Genomic DNA, 23,314 nt, shown 5'->3' with positions numbered 1-23,314 from the left:
CTTACTTAACACCCCCTAATGTGGCACTGGGGGAGTCATGGGATGTGGGATCCATAAACATGAAGGTGAACATACTGGACTGCGATCACTTAAAATATTGTTCTATTATTTATGTGAGGGGGATTGTTGCTTGGCACAATATTTATAACACTTTATGTATTTATTTATTTAAAAAGCTTCTGCAGAAAAACAAATTTCCCCCTCCAAACAAATAAAGTTCTATCTATCTATCTATCTATCTTAGATAGATAGATAGATAGATAGATAGATGGATGTGAAAGGCACTATATGATAGATAGATAGCTAGATAGATAGATAGATAGACAGATAGATAGATAGATGTGAAAGGCAGTATATAATAGATAGATAGATAGATAGATAGATAGATTGATAGATAGATAGATAGATAGATAGATGTGAAAGGCAGTATATAATAGATAGATAGATAGATAGATAGATAGATAGTGTGAAAGGCACTATATAATAGATAGATAGATAGATAGATAGATAGATAGATAGATAGATAGATAGATAGATAGATAGATAGATAGAGGGCAGCACGGTGGGGCAGTGGGTAGCACTGCTGCCTCAGTTAGGAGACCCGGGTTCGCTTCCCGGGTCCTCCCTGTGTGGAGTCTGCATGTTCTCTCCGTGTCTGCGTGGGTTTCCTCCCACAGTCCAAAGACATGCAGGTTAGGTGGATTGGCGATTCTAAATTGGCCCTAGTGTGTGCTTGGTGTGTTTGTGCGTGTCCTGTGGTGGGTTGGCACCCTGCCCGGGATTGGTTCCTGCCTTGCGCCCTGTGTTGGCTGGGATTGGCTCCAGCGGACCCCTGTGACCCTGTGTTAGGATTCAGTGGGTTGGACAATGGATGGATTGATAGATAGATACAGAAGCCCATCAAATAAATAAATAGATTGACAGGATAGATGTTAAGGCCTTTTTGTAATCTAAAAAGGGCAAATTTGTAACTTTTAGGGAACTTTTGTTACATGCCAAAAAAAGGACATTTTTGTATCCTGAAATGGTGACATTTAATCAAATGTTTAGCTGTACCACTCCTATAGATCGTTTCATTTATTTTAAGCCCATTGTTCCCACAGTAGGCTGCGGCTCCCAATGCCTTCATACTGGACAACGATGTCTCATATAATCAATGGGCTGGTGCCATTAATAAACCTTAAGGATGTTCACCCAGTACAGCATTAGATTAAAGCACTCTGATAACTGGCAATATGTATTTTGATTTATTTTTTTCATCCTACTCTTAGTATTTCTATTTGAGTATAGTATTCTCTATGCCTGTACAGTACTCTATTTGATGTTTGTTCATTTAAAATTTGAATATTTTAGTTGTTTTATTTTGCTCACATTAGTCCTTTAGGTCTGTTGTGTCGTTATACTCAGTCCTGTATTGTTGCTGCATGTTTATTCAGCAGTAGATCATAAATTTTCATCTTTTTCGTTGTATTATAAGACAAAGTGACAGTAGATTAAATGACAGAACTGCACAGGGTTGCCCAGCTGACATTTGACTGTGAGAAACAAGCCCCCTGTGAGAGTGGAAGCAGGCATGATGAGGGTCTCACTACCAACTGAGCACTTTTACATGTTTCTGTACTTAATAGGAACTCAGCAGGCCAAGGCCTTCCCAGTCAATGTGATTTTTTTTTTTTTTTAGAAAAATCAATAATCAGAAGATAGAAACGCTAGAAGAATATCACAGACCGCTGACCCTACACTACTGTTGTGGTCCAGAATTCCGGTGGGCGGTTAGTGGTCCACATTTTCACCATTTATTCCTGAAGGTTTGCAGTTATTTGATTTGCAGGTCTGTCTCGGTCACGTTTTCATGTCCCCCATATGTCTGTATGGCTTTGTGTCCCACACTGCTGTGACATGCTGGTCATTTGAAGTGTCCCTTCAAACTGGAACAGTACATGTGACAGCAGGTGTCGTCTGGCTGCCCTGTCTGTAACTGCTGAGTGGACGAGTTCTGGTGCTTTTGATGCTGAGTTGGAGGGAATAAGCAGGACAAAAATAATTGAAGTATTCGATAAAGCATATGCACTAATAATGATTCAACATGCATTAGATTAAATGCTGAATTTTTCTTGATTTAAAATTGAGACGTGTCTTTTGATGTGATTTACACATGAAGTGATGACACTCCCAGACCATATAACAAAAAGATTGTTTTTTCAAACAGGACAATATTTCTTTATTTTCTAATTCCAGATTTTGGGATGAACTTGTCCTGCGTCCGGTGGAAATGTTTTTAAAGCGGCTCCACTGCTCTTTGCTCTCTGTCTTATTCCAGTTTATCCCTTTCATGCTCTGCCACCTCTGTTTCTCTTCGCTCATCAAAAACGCTGAGAATTGAATGCTATGCTGGTCAGCTGACCCCAGTGGTCCAATCACATGCACACCCTCAATTCCATCGGATTATTACAAACTGCAGACAGGCTCCCCCCTCACTGGTTATGGTAATTAGTTCATATTAGTAAATTATATTGCTGTCTGCACTGGGGGTCTGTAACACACTCCTAAAATTAGGCCTCATCCCTGACAAATCCAGACGTCCTCACTTAGGTGGGCTCATCGTCCAAATGAAGAGGCCTTGAGTTTTAAATTCTGTCTGACAAAAAGAACAACAAGGCCCCCCTTCTCACTTCTGTCTGTCCTTCCTGTTAAACGTCTGCCCCTCCATGTCCTGGTTTCTGTTATTGCTGTAATATCATAATTATGCTTAGCAACATATTATTACAATTGATTTATTTGACTCTCATTATTGATAGCATTCAGGTAAGCGTTTTTAATGTGCTGCTTATTTGAGTTTTGCACTTTAGAATTTACCGTACGTTACTATGGATTCTTACTTGACTGCTGTTCATGTTAGAGAATTTAAATACAATATGACATCATAAACCTTCTGAAATACAACAAGCAGATCTGCATGTGCGACACAATCATTTAGACTCCACTCGATCAGCAGAAATGATTTACATTACGTTATATTTTATTTTTATGCAATTACAATAACACATAGCGTCACTTAAATCATATTGTTTTTTGTATAGAGTGACAATTGCATCTTAGCAAGACCATTTACATTTAATAAAATAATAGCAAACACAAAGGCCTGATACAGGGACGCTCTTAGGCTTACGCCAACTAATCTATAGACATCAGACTTTCAATATGACTCGGAGTCCTGCCACGTGCAAAAGTTCACTGACGACACTGCTATGGTGGGCTGCATCAGGAGTGGACAGGAGGAGGAGTACAGAAAGTTAATCAAAGACTTTGTTAAATGGTGCGACTCAAACCACTTACACCTTAACACCAGCAAGACCAAGGAGCTGGTGGTGGATTTTAGGAGGCCCAGGCCCCTCATGGACCCCGTGATCATCAGAGGTGACTGTGCAGAGGGTGCAGAGCTTTAAATATCTGGGAGTGCAGCTGGATGACAAATTGGACTGGACTGCCAATACTGATGCTCTGTGTAAGAAAGCTCAGAGCAGACTTTACTTTCTGAGAAGGTTGGCATCCTTCAACATCTGCAGTAAGATGCTGCAGATGTTCTACCAGACGGTTGTGGCGAGTGCCCTCTTCTATGCGGTGGTGTGCTGGGGTGGCAGCATGAAGATGAAAAGACGCCTCACGCCTGGACAAACTTGTTAAGAAGGCAGGCTCCATTGTAGGATTAAAGTTGGACAGTTTAACATCTGTGGCAGAGCGACGGGCGCTGAGCAAACTCTGTCAATCATGAAGAATCCACTGCATCCACTGAACAGTGTCATCTCCAGACAGAGGAGTAGCTTCAGTGACAGACTTTTGTCACCGTCCTGCTCCACTGACAGACAGAGGAGATCGTTCCTCCCCGACACTATGCGACTCTTCAATTCCACCCGGGGGAGTAAATGCTAACATTAATTCTATTTTAATTTTTTTTCATTTTTATTACTATTTAATTTAATATTGTTTCTTTGTATCAGTATACTGCTGCTGGATTATGTGAATTTCCCCTTGGGATTAATAAAGTATCTATCTATCTATCTATCTATCTATCTATCTATCTATCTATCTATCTATCTATCTATCTATCTATCTATCTATCATAAAGTGCCTTTCACTCTATCTATCTATCTATCTATCTATCTATTATATAGTGCCTTTCACTCTATCTATCTATCTATCTATCTATCTATCTAAGCATCCGACCGTGAGGGGGGCCCCGACTTACAATTTTTTTTTTGTTTGTTATCGGGCTGTGGGCCTGGTGCCCCTGTCATGCCCCTGGCACTACAGCCGTCTGTGCCAGTCCCTGACGTCGTGTGTCACGCATGAATGGCATGGCATTAACATGGCATTCCCAACCTACCTGGTCTCTCTTTGAACTGCCTTTCCCGAGGTTTCTTCCATTTTTCCCTACAAGGTTTTTATTGGGAGTTTTTCCTTGTCTTCTCAGAGAGTCAAGGCTGGGGGGCTGTCAAAAGGCAGGGCCTGTTAAAGCCCATTGCTTTACTTCCTGTGTGATTTTGGGCTATACAAAAATAAACTGTATTGTATCATTAACATCAATTGAGCAGGATGTTGGCCAGACCCTTGATTATTCGGAGCTGATAAAGGATTTCACCAGGATGAAAGTGCAGAAAGTCGATTTCTTAAGTTAATTGAAGTCTTCAGGAAATTCAGTTCTGTGCCTCTCTTAGTCTCATTAGCAATGGTAATTTATTATCCAAATTGCAATCTTCACCTAAATCCCTAATAATATTGTCACGCCATTGTAACTTTGCCAAATGCACTTTAGCAAATGTTAATATTAGAGATTCATTTTGGAATTCATTCAGAGAGATCCCCATCAAATCATGAGATACCCTGTATTACCGGCCTTTACCAGATCCAGAACAAAATCAATATTTTAACACTCTGCATTCACACAAGCATACGTGTAGGTCTACTGGTCATCTATTAGAACACCTTCCTGGGCTCAAGACGACTCGCCCCCATTCAGGGGGTGCACATTTCTGAACCGCGTAGGACCCCCAAACTGCTAAGAACGGCCCTGCCTGATATTGAGGCCTTCTAATATGGCAGTCATCACGGAGAGAACTTCTCAAAGCCAAAACTTTTCTAAACATGACACTATTGCCTTTAATAGAGACGGTATGGTGACAACAATCAGATGATTATAATTCTTAAAAGGTTAATGTGAAGAATAAACTGTAGAGTAATAAATGGCTTTATTTTAACTTGCAGTATTAGGCATTAGGCCCTGAGGGCCGAGTTGCCTCGAAAGCTTCCATATTGTAATCTTTCTAGTTAGCCAATAAAAGAGGTCATTTTTGCTTGACTTCTCACTGCATTCATAATGGCTACCACAGTACAACACCCGAGTACTACAGTATAATAAAGTTGTCATTGTCTCCATGTCTTTGTATATTTTTCACAACATTATGGAATTTCGCTGTCACATCATGTGGCACAGGGTGGCATGTTGGCACAGTTGTGGCACTGCTGCCTCGCAGTAAGGTGACCGGGTTTGCCGTCCCAGGTCCTCCCCGTGTGGAGTTTGCATGCTGTGTGGGTGTCCTCCAGTTGCGCCAGTTTCCTCCCACTGTGCAAAGACATGCAAGTTAGATGAATTGGTGATGCTAAACTGGGCCTTGTGTGTGTGTGTGTTTGGGGTGTGTGTGCGTGTGTGTGCTTGCTCTGCGATGGACTGGCGCGCTGCCCAGGGCTTGTTCCTGCCTTGTGTCCTATGCTAGCTGGGATAGGCTCCAGTCTATATGAGACCCTGGTCTGGATTAAGCGAGTCACAAATTGACATGTCATCATGTGACACAGCTCTGTAGATTACATTGGTTTAGAAACTCTGAGGGCAGCACAGTGGTGCAGTGGGTAGCGCTGCAGTTAGGAGACCCATCTGGGTTCGCTTGCCAGGTCCTCCCTGCATGGACTTTGTATGTTCTCCCCGTGTCTGCATGGGTTTCCTCCCACAGTCCAAAGACATGCAGGTGAGGTGCATTGGTGATTCTAAATTGTCCCTAAGTGGGTGTGTGTGTGTTCTTGCGTGCCCTGCCCGGGGTTTGTTTCCTGCCATGCGCCCTGTGTTGGCTGGGATTGTCTCCAGCAGACCTCTGTGACCCTGTAGTTAGGATATAGCTGGTTGGATACTGAATAGATGGCTGGATAGAAACTCTGATCTTGTCCAATGTGTGTGTGTGTGTGTGTGTGGGTGAGAATACATCCTGGTATTGACAGGCATCCCATTTGGGTTTGGTTGCTGCCCTGCTTGCCATGCTGCAAAGGTAGGCTCCTGCACCTTTGCTCTTGAACTGTACTAAGAGGCCTTTTAAAGTGAATACATGGATGATCAGTCGGGCAGCATGGTGCCTGCTGGGTGGTGCCACTGCTTTACAGATCCGGAAACCTGAGTTTTACTACCTCACCTAACTGTTGTCCATGTGAACTCTGCATTACAAAAATACAGGCAGGGTAAGTTGATTTATGACTCATAATTGGCCCCAGTATGTGAATGAGTGGGACACGCGTTAGACTGACACCTTAATAATAATAATAATCCATCCATCCATTTTCTAACCCACCGAATCCGAACACAGGGGTCTGCCGGAGCCAAACCCAGCCAACACAGGGCACAAGGCAGGAACCAATTCTGGGCACGGTGCCAACCCACCGCAGGACACACACAAACACACCCACACACCAAGCACACACTAGGGCCAATTTAGAATCGCCAATCCACCTGACCTGCATGTCTTTGGACTGTGGGAGGAAACCCAACCAGACACGAGGAGAACATGCAAACTCCACGCAGGGAGGACCTGGGAAGCGAACTTGGGTCTCCTAACTGCAAGGCAGCAGCGCTACCCACTGCGCCACCGTGCCAATAATAATAATAATAATAATAATAATAATAATAATAATAATAATAATAATAATAATAAATTTTATTTATATAGCGCCTTTCCCATATTCATGGCACTTGTCCAGGATTTGGCCATTTAACCCTCAATTGGATGAAGTGCGTTTGAAAGCAAATTAGGTGTTATGTCAGTTGTCTGGGAATATCAGTAAGTTACCAATAAATAAATAAATAGTATTCTTAAAAGTAATATAAAGATTAAACACACTTTTAGAAAAAAAAAGAATTAAAAAAAAGATCTTTAGATTGCGGACACTTGAAATTATAATATACAGTAAATGTTTTTACCCAGTAATTCCTGCACTCGAAGTCCACATTCAGTTTATAAAAGTTGTATATAGCGCCTTTGATAGCGATAATAAATTGTGTTACAAAGCACTTAACATAATACAGATATGTATGTTTGGAAAATTAAACACAGATATACTTAAATGGATAACTATATGTTTGATTAAATGGAAAATTATTAAAGTTTTACACTGAAGAAAACCTGATTAAATAACATTTGCCGATTGACTTCCATCTAGGGGGCGCTCTAACAGTAAATAGCAGCCCTGAAGCCCTCTTCCGAAGCACTATCCTCTGCAGAACCTTACTGGAAGTGTCGGTTAACAGCATGTTTTCAAGTTGCAAAGATCCCCAAATTTATAAAAACATAAAAACATAAAAACAAAAAAATATATTTAGGAAATATATGTGACAAACCACAACAGACTTAAGCACTCCTGATTGTTATTAAACAAATAAAAATAGTTATAAAGTAGTTTTCAAAATGCTCATGCTAGGGCAATTTGAAACTTCATTAGAAAACAAAAATATTAATAACTTAAAAAATATAAGATGAAATTCAATGCCGTTTGGAAGACTTAAACACGCAGAAAAAATCAAAGCAATTGGTGACATGGATCACAATATTTTAATTTGTTATTTAAGAACCTCTAAGCAGGTGCACTTTGGGCGACAGGTCGATCAGAAACCTAAGACATGGCAGGGCATTTTTTGGAGCAACATGATCACCAATTTTAAAGGTTGCTGACTTCTTAGATAATTATGTGTCAATTAATAATCATGTCTTCCCCCAAATAAGTGCAATTCTTAACTTTTTTTCATGTTTTATGACCACAACAACAAGTAGGGGAATTTTGTACCTTTAGCACTACAAAATTGCAAATAATAATAAAAAACACATATTCTGGAAAAAAAGGTCATTAAGTCGAAGAGCAGATTAACATAAATACAAACAACACAAATCCTGCTCTGAAAAAAAAAAATTAATAATTTTTATGTGGAAAAAGAGAGAAGGGTGCAAACTAGCCCTACGGTGCATCTAGAGATAGATAGATAGATAGATAGATAGATATGAAAGGCACTATATAATAGATAGATAGATAGATAAATAGATAGATAGATAGATAGATAGATAGATAGATAGATAGATAGATATGAAAGGCACTATATAATAGATAGATAGATAGATAGATAGATAGATAGATAGATAGATAGATAGATGTGAAAGGCACTATATAATAGATAGATAGATAGATAGATAGATAGATAGATAGATAGATAGATAGATAGATAGATGTGAAAGGCACTATATTATAGATAGATAGATAGATAGATAGATAGATAGATAGATAGATAGATAGATAGATAGATAGATCCCATAATTTCCAGTTTGTAATGAAGTAGCACATTAATTAGCTCATATCAGATTTATTTATTTATTGTAAATCCATCCTAAGTAAAATTTCCAGATGTGCTGGACGTTTCGCGGACCTCGGCATGTTTGTTCCCCTTTCAGTTATACGTGAGGTTTATCCTACATGGCAATGCATTATTTATGGAGGGCGGTGGGCAGGGCACAGATGGAGGTGTTAGAGGTTTTGTTGAAATTGCATTTAACAGAAAAACAATCCGATTTATCAAGTTGCACCATTAAACACAATGTATAGAAGCGCAGTATAAGTGGTTATGTGGCCCACTCGAAGGCCGTGTTGCTCTGTTATCAGAGTGATATACAGAAGGCCTTGCAACGGTGATTTTGCATCAGGCCAGGAGATGTCGTTCATGTTGAGTCTCCAGTCTTGGCCTGGAAATCAGTTTAACGCTTGAGGTAAAAATAATCCCCATTTATTAAAACAGTGGACATACTATATATATAGATAGTTATGGAAATATATATTGATATAGATATTGATGTATATACTGTATATATAGATATAGATATTGATATAGATTTAGATATTGATATAAATATATATATTGATATTGATATATGTATTGAAATAGATATCGATATTGATATTGATATAGACATACATATTGATATATAGATACACAGTACGCAGACAATATTTTCATAATTCAATATATACAAATGTCCGGTGTTTTGTCCATTTTAAAGCTTACAGTGCACTGCAGGTCGGGGTGATCACCTTGAACAATCTCAGTCTTGTGTTCTTAGCCTCTGGTTTTTTTTCTGGTTAATGGCTCATGGCATTCCAGTCCTGGACTCGGTTCACAGCCCTCTTGATATTCCCTACCAAAGAGGTGGGACTCACATCACTCCAGGACAGTCCCAGTGTTGCCAAGGTTAGAGAGGGTGGCGAGGACTGTGGAGAGCTTAACTTCTAGAGATTTTTGGGTGTGATGATGGCCAGCCATTTTGATTTGAGGTACAAGATAATCACTTCAAGAATACTAAAGAGACACTTTACAGTCAGTTAATGAATCGGACCCTCTCACTGTATACCCGCCTTGCTTTTCTGTGCCTCTACCAAACTTGCTGAAACTACACATTGGAATTTTTGCCTCGACCGTCCAGAGCTCTGTCTTCATTAGTGGTGACAGCCAGCTGTTTTTATGTCACTGTAGCCTGCCACCAGATCATTCGTGCTGATCTCCTTCTCTCACTTTCCACAGCGGTCTCCGCTCATTCTGGTTCCTTTCCTTGGCCACACCAGCTGCTAACGCTGTGGCATGATGGGGGTCTTTTTTGTTTGCGTCCAGTGCTATGTATTCATTTGGAGCTCACATCGGATGTCATGGTGCACGGCGAGTTCACCCTCCACTTCCCTGGAGGTGTCACAATGCCACTCAGTGTGTCATTTGCACTGCTGTCAAAGTCCTGACCGGCAGCTGTTGTCACCTTCTGTGCAGCTGCATGTGTGCTGATGTGCGTGGCAGAGCGCCCTGTGAGTTGCTTCTCTTCTCCACGAGTCAACTGTCGACACCCCGTGGAGACATTGGCACGAAGCAGGCGAGTTTATTCTTAGCAACAAATTGGCCTGGCACCTCGAATGAGCGGTCCTACACGCGGCGTGTCATTTTCTTCAGCACTCCGCCTGTACACAGGCTGTAATTCATGCACCGGGCAATCAGGAGATGTGAGCGCATGCCAGCTTGGACACCACAAGACACTCAGCAGCATCTCTGTGCTAACGAGCTCAACGAGGCAACAACCATTCATCGCTGCAGACCTGACAACGTCAGCACAATGGTGGGATTTGAGGCTTGCATAACCTCCGGGCAAAAATGAATAATGTGAAGCCCAGCGTGTGTCTGAGAAAATGAAAAAGAACAGCAAGGTGATGGCCGCCAGGAAAACACGAGAAAATAGATTCGGTATGTCAGACGAGCGGCGTGATGAGCAGCATGGCAGCCAATGCCACTGTCTGACAATTCCATAGCTCTGGGTTTGAGTCGGTTTCACTCCTTCAATTCTCATGTTCTGTCAGTCTCTGGTGGGCAGTGCCATTTTACTAGACAGTGGCATGCTGAAGTTCTGGGATGAGACAGTGACCAGACCAAGACTCAGCTCATGGAGGTGAAAGGCGGCAACACTTCCCACTGTGCCGCACTAGACGTAAGGTTCATTCTTCTAACATGACGGGACAAAACTAAAACTGAAATCCTACAGTGTGTTCAGAAAGTCTGCAGACCCCTGCACTTTCTTTATCGATTGGTGGATACGTTTGCCACTTTGACCCATCGATCCCCACTCAATAACCCACAACGACAAAGTGAAGACGCGTTTGCAGAAAGGTTTGCAAATCTCTCCGTTATACAGAGAAAATCCTGCGACGAGACGAGACTTTTTGGAAAAGATTTTTTCAAGTCCCGCAAGACTTTGGTCATGAGATTTTGTCAAGTCCCACCCCCCTCTCAACCATTTTCAGCCACGCCCACAATCCTCTCAGCTCTCATTCGTATGAATGTTTTTGTCAGACACACACAGTTCCTGCTCTCTCGGCTCTTATAAATGTTTACATTTTCCTCACTTTAAGTTTCCAACTAAAGAAGATGTATTACGTCCAAATCTTATTGAAGAATTTCATCCCAAAGGGTTATCAACAGAAAAAATGAGGACACGGGCAATCCTAGCACCGAGAAACGATGAAGTCAAACGAATTGATGTGAAAATTGTCGATGGGTGACACGGCAAATTGGTTAAATGCGTAACAATAGACTATGATGAAGCAGTTGGTGGTGAGGATGAGGAAGATGAAAACATCAACTTACTATATTACATAGAACAATGGTTCTCAAACTGTGGGGCGGGTCACCCTAGGGGGGCACGAAGTAACAAAAGGGGGGTGCGAAGATGTGAAAAAAAGAAAACAAGAATCGAAAATATGAGAAATACATCTATTAAAACCAAAACAAATTAACTTAAACTACATTCTGATACTAGAAAAATAAATATACAGTTAGATAAATATCGATATAAGTTAAGTAGGTAGTATAAAATATGTATCTCTGATATATCATTAATTAAAAAAGAACAAATTGGTATTAGTGAGCTTCTTTTAAAAAAAACGTTAGGGGGTCGTGATTAAAACTGTTCTGAAAACTGACATCGCAAATACGTAAAGGCTGAGAAACGCTGACATAGAATATCTACAACCGTTAACACCGTCTGGTCTTCCACCACACGAATTACTGTTGAAAGAAGGACGTATCGTAATGTTATTGCAGAATTTATGTCTGAGTGATGGGCTATACAATAGGATAAGATTAGTTGTGTTCAAAATTGGTCGAACAATTCTGACATGTCAAATTTTAACAGGCGACAAGAAAGGTAATGTAGTCCACCTTCACTAATGACATTAGACACCAAATGAGATCTTGATATGCTATTTGTATTAAAACGTTAACCGTTTCCCGTTAGAATAGCTTTTGCTATGACAATTAACAAATCACAGGGACAAACATTCGAAAAAGTCGGTTTATTTATTAGAAAGAAAGAAACAAAATTCTCTCACGGGCAGCTATACGTTGCGTTGTCACGATGTAAGTCCAAACACGGAATCAAAATTCAATGCGATTTTGACGAAAAGTTAATTCCAAAAATTGTTGTCTAAAGTTTTACAGTAAAAGTGTAAGTTTAAAAATATTTACGTGTTCATTTCAAAGCCAAACAGAACGAAATCGTATTACGCAATGAAAAACTCAAACGCGACATGAAACATAATTTACATTCAAATTATTACATGTTACTATTTTTTATTAATTACTCGCTGTAATGTAAAACAGTTAGTTCTATTATGCATATGCAACAATTCCCATGAAAATAACAAGCCATTTAAATTGTACATCCACTTCCCCATACGTGAGCGGCACAACCGCAAACAGGCTAGCGTGTATCACCAGCATGGGGGTTGGCAAGTGAAGCTAGCAGTGGGCAAAGTCCCCCAGTTTATTAAAAAATCAAAATTAGAAACCTCTCCCTCCTAGAAGTATTCAGACCCTTTCAGAAGCCCCTCCGGCAGCAGTTCCAGCTTTGAGCCTTCTTGCTCAAGTCTCTACAAGCTCTACACACCTGGATTTGAAATTTGTATGCCATATGACAGTCAAATCAATTGATTGGACCTGACGAGGAAAGGCGCCCACCTGACAAGCTATAAAAGGTCCCTCAGCTGACAAAAACCAGGCCGTGATGTTGGAGGAACTGCATATAGAGCTTTTAGAGAGAGTACGGTGTTGAGGAGCAGATCTTAGGATGGACAAAAACGGTCCGGTGATATAGCGGGTCCACGGCTCAGAAAGAATGGCCAGTTTTAAATAAATAATCCCCACACTTGTGGCTTAAAAGAGGGGGTGTGGTAGTGTGGCCAGAGTGGTTCCTGGGCTCAATGTGGGCATGGAGTCGTTTCTGCACAGTGGACAGGTGTGGGATCGCCCCTGTCCATAATTGATGCCGGGAGCTGCTAATCGACATGCCTGTGCCACATCCACGAGTGTGGAGGGAGGACGAGATCTAAAAAGAGAAGGATGGAGGTTAAGGGAGAAGAAGGCTGGAGAAGGAGAGCCGGTGCGAGTGAGCGAGCTGGTGGTTGCAGGCAGCTGGGAAGAGTATGGAATGTGAAGAGAATGGATTGGGTCACTCCTGCTGAGTTTTTCAGAGGAGCAGAAGTGAGGACATCTCTCCACATAAGGCCGCAGAAGGCAGCGTGAGTCAGAGTCTTGGGAGGTTGAAGCACCCTGGTAGCTGAAGAACCCGAGTCTCGGCCTGGAGGGAGCCGTACGGAGCCATGGGTAGGAAAGCTACCAGACCAGCAGTAGGAGAAGGTCAGCCTCAGGCAGAGCGACTGCCCTGGTGCAGGGCCCGGATGGGAAAAGCAGGGAAGCCACCAGCTAAAGAATGGCACCGGGTTTTTTAAAGGACTGCTTCTAGCCATTATTGATTTTTTAACCTCGTTTGTCAGGAATTTTTATTGAATTATTTTTAACTTCCACATTGCAACTTATTTATTTATGGACATTTTTGGAGGACTGCACGTTAGTTGAACATTTTTGTTTTTTGGTTTGTTTTTTATAGCACTTTGCACCTTCCCCTTCCTTCGTTTGGTGTCCTCATTGTCCAGCTCATCCGGTTACATTGCCGACGGTGTCGGGTTCAAGAGGCTCCCAGAAGAGAAGGGAGCATGGAGCAGGGCCAAAGTAAACCGTGCTTCCTAAGGAGACTTAGGGTTAGGGTTAGGGGTAGGGTTAGATATGTGCAGCAAGCTGTTGGAAATGTTCTACCAGACCGTAGTAAGCCGGTGGTCTCCTGGGGATACAACTTGAGTACAAAAGACTACACACAAATGCCTGAACAATCCAATCAGAAATGTCTGCTCCATCCCGGGCTCACTCTGGAAACACTAGAAAAGAGGATGGTGGCAAAACTGGGTGGCATCATGAAAAATAACCTCCAGGAGGCGCTCCCTTGGAGCACTTTTAGTCAAAGGCTCATTCGAGCATGCTTTGCTGCAAAGCTCCCCGGGGGTCTTTTCTGCCCACTGTTATCAGGCAATTCAATGCTTTCTTCTGACCTCCAATACTAAATACTTGTACTCTTTATGTTCTATTTTTTGGTATACTGTATTAATCCCTGAAGGGAATTTCTCTTAATTTTCCACTTACTCAGAGTTTTAGGGGCAGAGCACAAGGTCAGCACCCCTGGAGCAACTTCAGCTTTAAGGGCTGACACACACACGTGCATGGGAGGCAGCTAAAGGGTCTGAATGAGAGTAATTCCACGCCAGACCAGGGGCTGGCGGAGTACACGGACTCTTTCTCTCATTTCTCTGCAGACCAGTTACGGGAAATTCTGCCTGGCCCTGATGATGTCACTTCCGTTTCTGGCCTAATGATGACATCACGTCCAGTCCCAATGATGGCATCACTTCTGGTTCTGTCCTAATTGATGACATCACATCTGGTACCAACCGTGATGTCACTTCCGGTTCCAGCATAATTGAAGACGTCAGTACTGCCCCCAATGATGACATCACTTCCGGCCCTGATCCCATTGACGACGTCACTTCCTCTACTTGCCTTTAAAGCCGCCATCTTGATAATCTCAAATCAGTTCTGTTCTGCACCCCAACCTGTGCACTTCAGTACAATTATTCATTTGATTCTGCAGAAGGAAACAAAATACGGGGCGGCACGGTGGCGCAGTGGGTAGCGCTGCTGCCTCGCAGTTAGGAGACCTGGGTTTGCTTCCCGGGACCTCCCTGCGTGGAGTTTGCATGTTCTCCCCATGTCTGCGTGGGTTTCCTCCAACATTTCAAAGACATGCAGGTTAGGTGGATTGGCGCTTCTAAATTGTCCCTACTGTGTGCTTTGTGTATGTGCCCTGAGGTGGACTGGCACCCTGCCCAGGGTTTGTTTCCTGCCTTGCACCCTGTGCTGGCTGGGATTGGCTCCAGGAGACCCCCGTGACCCTGTAGTTAGGATATAGCGGGTTGGATAGTGGATGGATGGAAACAAAATACGAGTGGCCGTCCCAAACCTTTCTGTGGCTTTTGTCGAATTTGTGACAGGGCCTGCAAGGGCCCAATTGAGAGTCACTGCCAGGATTCGAAATAGCAACCGTCGAGTTTCCAGCGCAGATCCTTCACCCACAGAGCCACTACACGTGTATTTATTGATTGAATTGATTGTGTTACTTGTCATGTGAGTCGGTATCTTTGCTTTTTAATTTTTTTTTTTGCTGCTGTATGTATCTAAATTTACCCTTAGGGTTAATAAAGTTTCTATAATCTAAATACAGGGTGAGCCAAAAACATGTACGACATTTCAAACGTTACAAGATAAAATACATTTCATTATGACACAAGAAAAGGTGTACAGAATAGATATTTGTCAATGTGTCTTAAAAATGATGTTGTTAAGGTGGTGGCCATCATTAGCAATACACTCTTCGAGATGATTTCTGAACGTTCACATGACTCGTTCGGCCATTTTGTGGTGAATGGCGTCCTTGAGGGCTTCAAGGTTTTGAGGTCACTGTGTGGAGACCTTCGACTTGAGAGAGCCCCACACGGAGTGAGATCAGGCGAACGTGAAGGCCACCAGACATCGCCACACAGGGAGGTCACCTTCACCGGAAACTTGCGTGGATCTCCGCGCAGGCCGTATGAGCTGTCGCTCCATCCTGTTGACACCACATCCATTTCTTGCAGTTCTCTAGCATTTCGATGTAACATTCTGAAGTGACGGTGACCATTGCTCCCTCCTCCTCCTACAACCCTAACCCTAACCCTACAATGCCAAATTCAGCAACGGCACTCCAAACTGTAACACGTGTGCTCAACTGTGCGGGGGTCTCTGATGAAGTTTACGAGGGTTGGTTCCAGCCCAATAGCGAATGTTTGGCTTATTTACGTAGCAACCATTCAAATTGAAATGTGACTCGTCACTGATGTCACATGACGATGGCATCTCGATGAACGGTTTGCAGAATGTTGACGCTCAACTCTCTACGGGTCTCCCAGTCTCTCTCAGTGAGTTCCTGCACTGCCATCATTTTGTATGGATGGAAATGAAGGTCCTCATGCAAAAGTCGTGTTGGAAATGCTGAAGGCCGAAGCGCACTGAACATCTAGGAGACAACAAAATTGATGCTCTTTTATGTTGCAGGCGTTCGTACAGTCTGAGGACTGCCTGGAGATGTTCTGTTCAATGTTGTACCCGTCTGTCTAAATTTAGCCACCCATTGAAGAATCGTTTGGGATGTCAGCGTGGGGAGGAATGCTGAAGTGCGTTCTGATGTTGGATTTGTTGTTTTTGAAGAACGCTTCGACAGCGAAAGCATAGTGCGCACTTTTACCAAGGAATGAAAACTTCAAGGGATCGCCTATCAAAGGACCCCCCAACCCAACCCACTCGGCTGACTCTACCTCAAGCATTGACCTTGAGAAATCTGCTACTTCATTTTGTCTCACCCTGTAAATTCTACAGCACTGAAGGTTTCCAACAGCACAGTGGCCTCCATAATTCTTAAATGGGAGACGTTAGGAACGACCAACGACTGGCCAGCCAAACTGAGCAATCAGAGGAGAAGGGTCTCGATAAGCGAGGTGACCAAGAATCCCAAAGTCCATTCTGACAGATTTCTTAGAGAACCTGCATGAAGACAGGAGAAACTTCCAGAAGAATAACCACCACTGCAGCACTAATCTTGGCTTTTATGACGGAGAGGCCAGATGACACACGAAAGCCGATTGGAGATAACAAGAAAAGGTACCATCCTAGAAACAGCCGGGTGATTTATTTACTGAGCTGAACCAGGAGAAGAAACTGAAACTAAAACAAATAAAAATAAACCTGGCTAACCAAACCCTAACGAGAGACAAGAGTCAAAGTCAAAAAACACAGGCAAAGAGGTCAAATCAAGCGAAACTCACAGGAACCACGATAACAAAAGATTTATGTTTGGTATTTTTTATTTTTATTAGGAGGTTTGTATCCGCAGATTGAATAACGAAAGCTGACATTTTATTCTATTGTGCCGATCACCCGCAGGTCAGGGCCCAAGAAGTTCACCCAAGCAACGCCAATGATGGCTCAGAAAATGGCAGCAAAAGAAGAACCTAAAACGTTATCAGCAAGAGTGATGGTCTGTGAAGGTCTACACGGTAGTGAGACCAGCTGTGTTTTATGGGCTGGAGATGGTGGCACAGGAGACAGAGCTGGAGGTGGCAGAGTTAAAGATGCTAAGATTTGCATTGGGTGTGGCGAGGATGGACAGGAATAGGAATGAGGACATTAGAGGGTCAGCTCAGGTTGGGACGGTTGGGAGACAAAGTCAGAGAGGCGAGATTGTGTTGGTTTGGAGAGATGCTGAGTATATTGGGAGAATGGTGCTAAGGATAGAGCTGATAGGCAAGAGGAGAAGAGGAAGGTCTAAGAGAAGGTTTATGGATGTGGTGAGAGAGGACATGCAGGTGATGGGTGTGACAGAGCAAGATGACGAGGACAGGAAGATATGGAAGAAGATGATCCGCTGTGGCGACCAAATAAAGAAGAATTTCTCAACTGAGACCCTCCACCTGCGTCCTTGACCCAATACCAACAAGTATCTGACATGCTAATTGATAATATTCTTAAAATAGTGAACTCATCATTAGATATGGGGGTCTTCCCAGACTGTCTTAAGACTGCTGTTGTTAAGCCCCTGCTGAAGAAAAATAATCTCGACTCCTCTGCTTTTGAACATTTGAGACCGATTTCTAACCTGCCTTTCTTAATTAAAACCCTAGAGAAGGCAGTCATTATGCAGCTAAAGGACCACCTCAATAAACCTGCTATTCTTGATAAGTTTCGGTCGGGTTTCAGAGCAAATCACAGCATAGAAACTGCACTCGTTAAAGTAGTAAATGCAGACAGAGGCCGTTTATCTGTTCTCATCCTCTTATATCTGACACCATTGATCATAATATTCTTAAAAATCGCCTCAGTCAAAGGGTGGGCCTCACTGGCAGGGTCTTAACTTGATTTGAACCCTACCTGGCAGGTAGAACATTCTTTGTCAGTTGTGGTAATTATACTTCAGACACATGATCTCCTATATGGTGTTCCACAAGGATCTCTCCTGCGTCCGCTGCTCTTTTTGATCTCCATGCTTCCATGAGGTTAGATTATCTCATGGCATAATGTGAGCTACCAGAGCTATGCTGAAGACACACAACTGTATTTATCAATAACGCCTGATGACCCCGACTCTCTTGATTCACTGACACAATGTCTTACTTGTGTTTCTGAGTGGATGAGTAGTCATTTTCACAAACTAAATATGGAGAAATGAATATAATGAGGGTATTAGAAATAAACTTGATCCATTAGGATTAAAAGTCAAGATGGAGTTAAAGAAGATTTGCATTGGGTGTTGACGAGGATGGACAGGATTAGAAAAGAAGACATTAGAGGGACATTAGCTCAGGTGGGACGGTTGGGAGACAAAGTCGGAGAGGCGAGATTGTGTTGGTTTGGACGTGTCCAGAGGAGAGATGCTGGGTTTAACGAGAGAAGGGTGCTAAGGATAGAGCTGCCAGGTAAGAGGAGAAGAGGAAGGCATAAGAGAAGGTTTATGGATGTGATGAGAGAGGACATGAAGGTGATGAGTGTGACAGAGCAAGATGGCGATGACAGAAAGATGTGGAACCTCTGACAGCTCGGAGCAGCTAAAAGAAGAAGGAAAAGAAGAAGAAGAAGAACCTAAAATGCAGTGTTCAAGGTCTTAGGAAATACCAGATGAGTTCACGCGAAATCATGACACCTAATGGATGCTCAGACACTAAGAAACAAGATTTTATGGTCTGATGAAACCAAAATGAACATCATGTCTGAAGGAAACCAGGCACTGCTCGTCGGTTGTCTAATACCATTTCAATGGCGAATCATGGTGGTGGAAGCAGCATCATACTATGAGGGGTTTTCTGAGTGACAGGGACTGGAAGACTAGTCAGGGTTGAGAGAAAGCAGAATGGGGCAAAGTTCACAGATATCCTGAATGAAAACCTGTTCTAGATTGCTCTGGACCTCAGACTGGGCCAAAGGTACACCTTTCACGACAGGACAACACATGGAATGTCCTCGATGGTCCAGCCAAAGCCCAGGCGTGAACCTGATCAAGGTCATTGACCCCACAAAGAAGCAGAAAAAAGATGAAGCAGAAGAAGAATTAGAACAGGGTTGTCCAGTGCCAGTCCCGGTGGGCCGCAGTAGCTGCAGGTTTTCATTCTAACCATCTTCTAAATTAGTGAGCCTCCTTTGCTGCTTGTTTTGCCTTCATTTTAATTTACGTGACTCAGAACCCCCTTAGTTGTTTCTTCTTCCTTAATGAGCAGCCAAACAATAATGAGATACAAAACAAGCCAGCTAACCTGAAAGTAAAGAAAGGTGAAGGTCTCGGTCACGTTGGTCTGCTCAGGTCACCAAAACATCTTGACGGTGGTCTCAGAAAAAACAGAAAATCAACAGAATGAGAGCAGCAACAAGTCCTGATATTCACTGATGGATTTAATAACAGCAAGAATCTGCCTTTCATTAAGAGACTGGTTGTCGTGAAATTGGTTGGAGTTTGATGTTCCAGTTTAGCTCGTTTCACATCTCATTTCTGTTTGGCTGCCATTTAAAGAAGAAACGAATCAAATCAGAGGACTGAATCCTTAAAAACAGGGCTATGAAAATGAAGGGAAAAGGAGTTAATTGGCAGTGAAAACTGATTAGGAAAAGGGGTTAGAGTGAAAATCTGTAGCCACTGCGGCCCACCAGGACCAGTGTTGGATACCCCGAACTAAAAGAATTTCAGACATTTCTAGGAATGAACAAATCCTTTTCTAAGTGACATCACCTCTATTGAGAAACTTAGCTTTATGTGTTTCTGGTGCCAAATACATGGTGTGGGATATTTAGAGATGAATCACTTTTCTCACAATGCCCCCGTAATAACACTTTATGTGTTATTTTGAAAATGAACTTCCTCAGACGAGGTGAGATACCGATATGCTATATAAGACGGCTCTCACAACCACACACGCTAAATCTCAAGGCAGCTGACTCAACACAAAGAACTCTGAATGGCTCCCTGACAACAGGCAGGTTCCCAGGAGGATTATTTAGAGAACAGATGCCCAGCTAGGAGAAAAAAGAAAATGAAGATTTGGGCAGAAAAAGCTGCCAGCCTGAGAGCATTTTATATATGGTGCCAACTCATTTCTGCCCACTGATTAAGTAGAAGATGCTAGGACACTGATGGATGGGCCGAGGAGACGCCTAAAAAGTGTGACTGACAACTTGGCAGGACCGTCCTGGTCTGCTGCGCCCGCTCTCGTACCCCACTTTCATTCAAATGGCACCTCGGAGTTCAGTAGCTTTACCATCTCTCACCTTCTCTAATGCTTGACTTCCATCTACACGAGTCCAGTTCAAGATCTCCAATTTGAATTCTCTTACCGATAACGCTGCTCACTTCTTTCTTTTTGCCCTTCCTTTCTCCCACACAGATTGGCTCACTGTCATGTCTCCCCTTCCCTGGAAAAGCAATCGTCCCACTTCTAACTGAGAACTTCTGAGATGATTTTATTCAACATTCTGCAGCCTGTGAGATCTCCATCAATGTCTAAAGCTTGTAGCAGTGCTACTTAAATGGATTTCAAATCCCAGCAGCCCCGGGAGTACTTCACCATTGTTAAGCTTCTGGTGTTGCTACAGGGATTTCTTAGGGAAATAAGGCATGACGCGGACATTAAAAGTGAGCCAGGAGAAGCTGGTAAGATTGCGATCGTCTCTGTCTTTCTGTTTCTATGCTTCACCCTCAATCAGATTACAGACACCATCTTGGATTACTTGTCGTTTATGTGATTTCGTCTCAGTTGGATATATCTTTGTTTGGAGAGCGCTCTAAATAGCTTCACATCTTCACATAACAGCTGGAACTCGGTTGAACAACACTTTCATAACATTCAGGAGGCTGATCACTTGGACATCACCGTTGGCATCCGTGGAACCGGACTCTTGGTGGAATGTAACTTGAATGTTTGCCGTTTACAGTTTTGTGATTAGTGTTTTGTTGGGTTTCATTTGTTTCTTGTTAATTTCTATTGGTGGAAATGAGGTGGGAATTATGTGTGTGTTGTTTGTTTTGCCTTCACTGCATGTTTAACTTTGTAAAATGGTGCGACTCAAACCACCTACAACTGAACACCAGCAAAACCAAGGAGCTGGTGGTGGATTTTAGGAGGACCAGGGCCCTCATGGACCCTGTGATTATCAGAGGTGACTGTGCAGAGGGTGCAGACCTATAAATACCTATCTATCTATTATATAGTGCCTTTCACATATCTACTATCTATCTATCTATCTATCTATCTATCTATCTATCTATCTATTATATAGTGCCTTTCAAATCTATCTATCTATTATATAGTGCCTTTCATATCTATCTATCTATCTATCTAACTTTCTATATATCTATCTATTATATAGTGCCTTTCATATCTATCTATCTATCTATCTATCTATCTATCTATCTATCTATCTATCTATCTATCTATTATATAGTGCCTTTCATATCTATCTATCTATCTATCTATCTATCTATCTATTATATAGCGCCTTTCATATCTATCTATCTATTTTATAGTGCCTTTCATATCTATCTATCTATCTATCTATCTATCTATCTATCTATCTATCTATCTATCTATCTATCTATCTATCTATTATAGAGTGCCTTTCACTCTATCTATCTGTTATATAGTGCCTTTCATATCTATCTATCTATCTATCTAACTTTCTATATATCTATCTATTATATAGTGCCTTTCATATCTATCTATCTATCTATCTATCTATCTATCTATCTATCTATCTATCTATCTATCTATCTGTTATATAGTGCCTTTCATATCTATCTATCTATCTATCTAACTTTCTATATATCTATCTATTATATAGTGCCTTTCATATCTATCTATCTATCTATCTATCTATCTATCTATCTATCTATCTATCTATCTATTATATAGTGCCTTTCATATCTATCTATCTATCTATCTATCTATCTATCTATCTATCTATCTATCTATCTATCTATCTGTATAGTATATTCTTTAGTGTATTTTTATCAATGTCTTTGTGCTGCTGCGTTACGTGTCTCAGTGTTGTGAGTGTTCATGTGCCAAGGTAATGCTTGGTTCATTCCTGGTGTCAAGTCAAGTCAAGCTGGGGAGCCTGCACTGGTACAGAGTGTTGCTGCACCCACCACATGATGAAACACTTCAGGATCCCAGTTGGCAACCCCCCCAGACAGACACATGGTCCAATCCCACTCTCTGGAAATGACCCTCTATCTGCCGCTGCCAGATGTTACGTGGGCGACCACTTGGGCTGGTCCAGTCAGGCCTGATCCCCAACAATGAGGATCCTGTGAGCTGATCACCTTCAGGGAAATGCGCCACATGGCCATAACTGACGCTCCCTCACAATGAAGGTCATGTGCCTCATTCAGGATCCATGAGCAACATAAAGTCAAACCAGCGGGACACAAGGATTCTCTGAAGAGACACACATGAAGGACTCCAGTCTTCATCTCAGGTCACTGGATAGCGTCCACGTCTCACAAACAGGGGGCACCAGGACTCTACAGACTTGGACCTTCGACTTTTGCGTCACACACTCCTATCCAGCGACCTCATGACCCCCCAATGCTCTCCCCATCCGTCTACTGACTTCATTGGAAGAGTCACCAGTGTCAGTCACTGTCTACAATGTGGCAACTGTCAGACACTAAGCCATGAGCTGTGGTAACCGTCGACTGTGAGGATCAGGCAATGACATTCTACCCTCATGTGTGCAAGCAAAAGAAGAAATGAAACATGACAAAACAAGCTTGTACTGTGTGATATATGGTTGGCAGTTTATCCCGGCCAATACCCCCACACCGCTAGATGGAGTCTTCCCTATGCCTGTCTCGTAGCGCCAAACTGCACCCAGCACTCCAGATGTGCTCTCACCCGGGCATTATATAATCTAAGTATACCTTCACTCGATTTAAATTCCACCATTTTTACGATATAACCTGACATT

The 23,314-nt window shown here is 42.3% G+C and overlaps 1 protein-coding gene across 1 annotated transcript in view; it reads right to left on the bottom strand.

Moving 5' to 3' along the window:
* The window catches only part of slc1a2b (solute carrier family 1 member 2b), a 165,491-nt gene that overhangs the window by 127,806 nt on the left and 14,371 nt on the right, over positions 1-23,314 (bottom strand). The gene's annotated exons all lie outside the window — the stretch shown is intronic.

This window comes from Polypterus senegalus, chromosome 1 (assembly GCF_016835505.1).
Source record: "Polypterus senegalus isolate Bchr_013 chromosome 1, ASM1683550v1, whole genome shotgun sequence".
Taxonomy (NCBI): domain Eukaryota; kingdom Metazoa; phylum Chordata; class Cladistia; order Polypteriformes; family Polypteridae; genus Polypterus; species Polypterus senegalus.
Note: the sequence above shows the minus strand (reverse complement) of the source record. Positions and strands in the feature narration are given on the sequence as shown.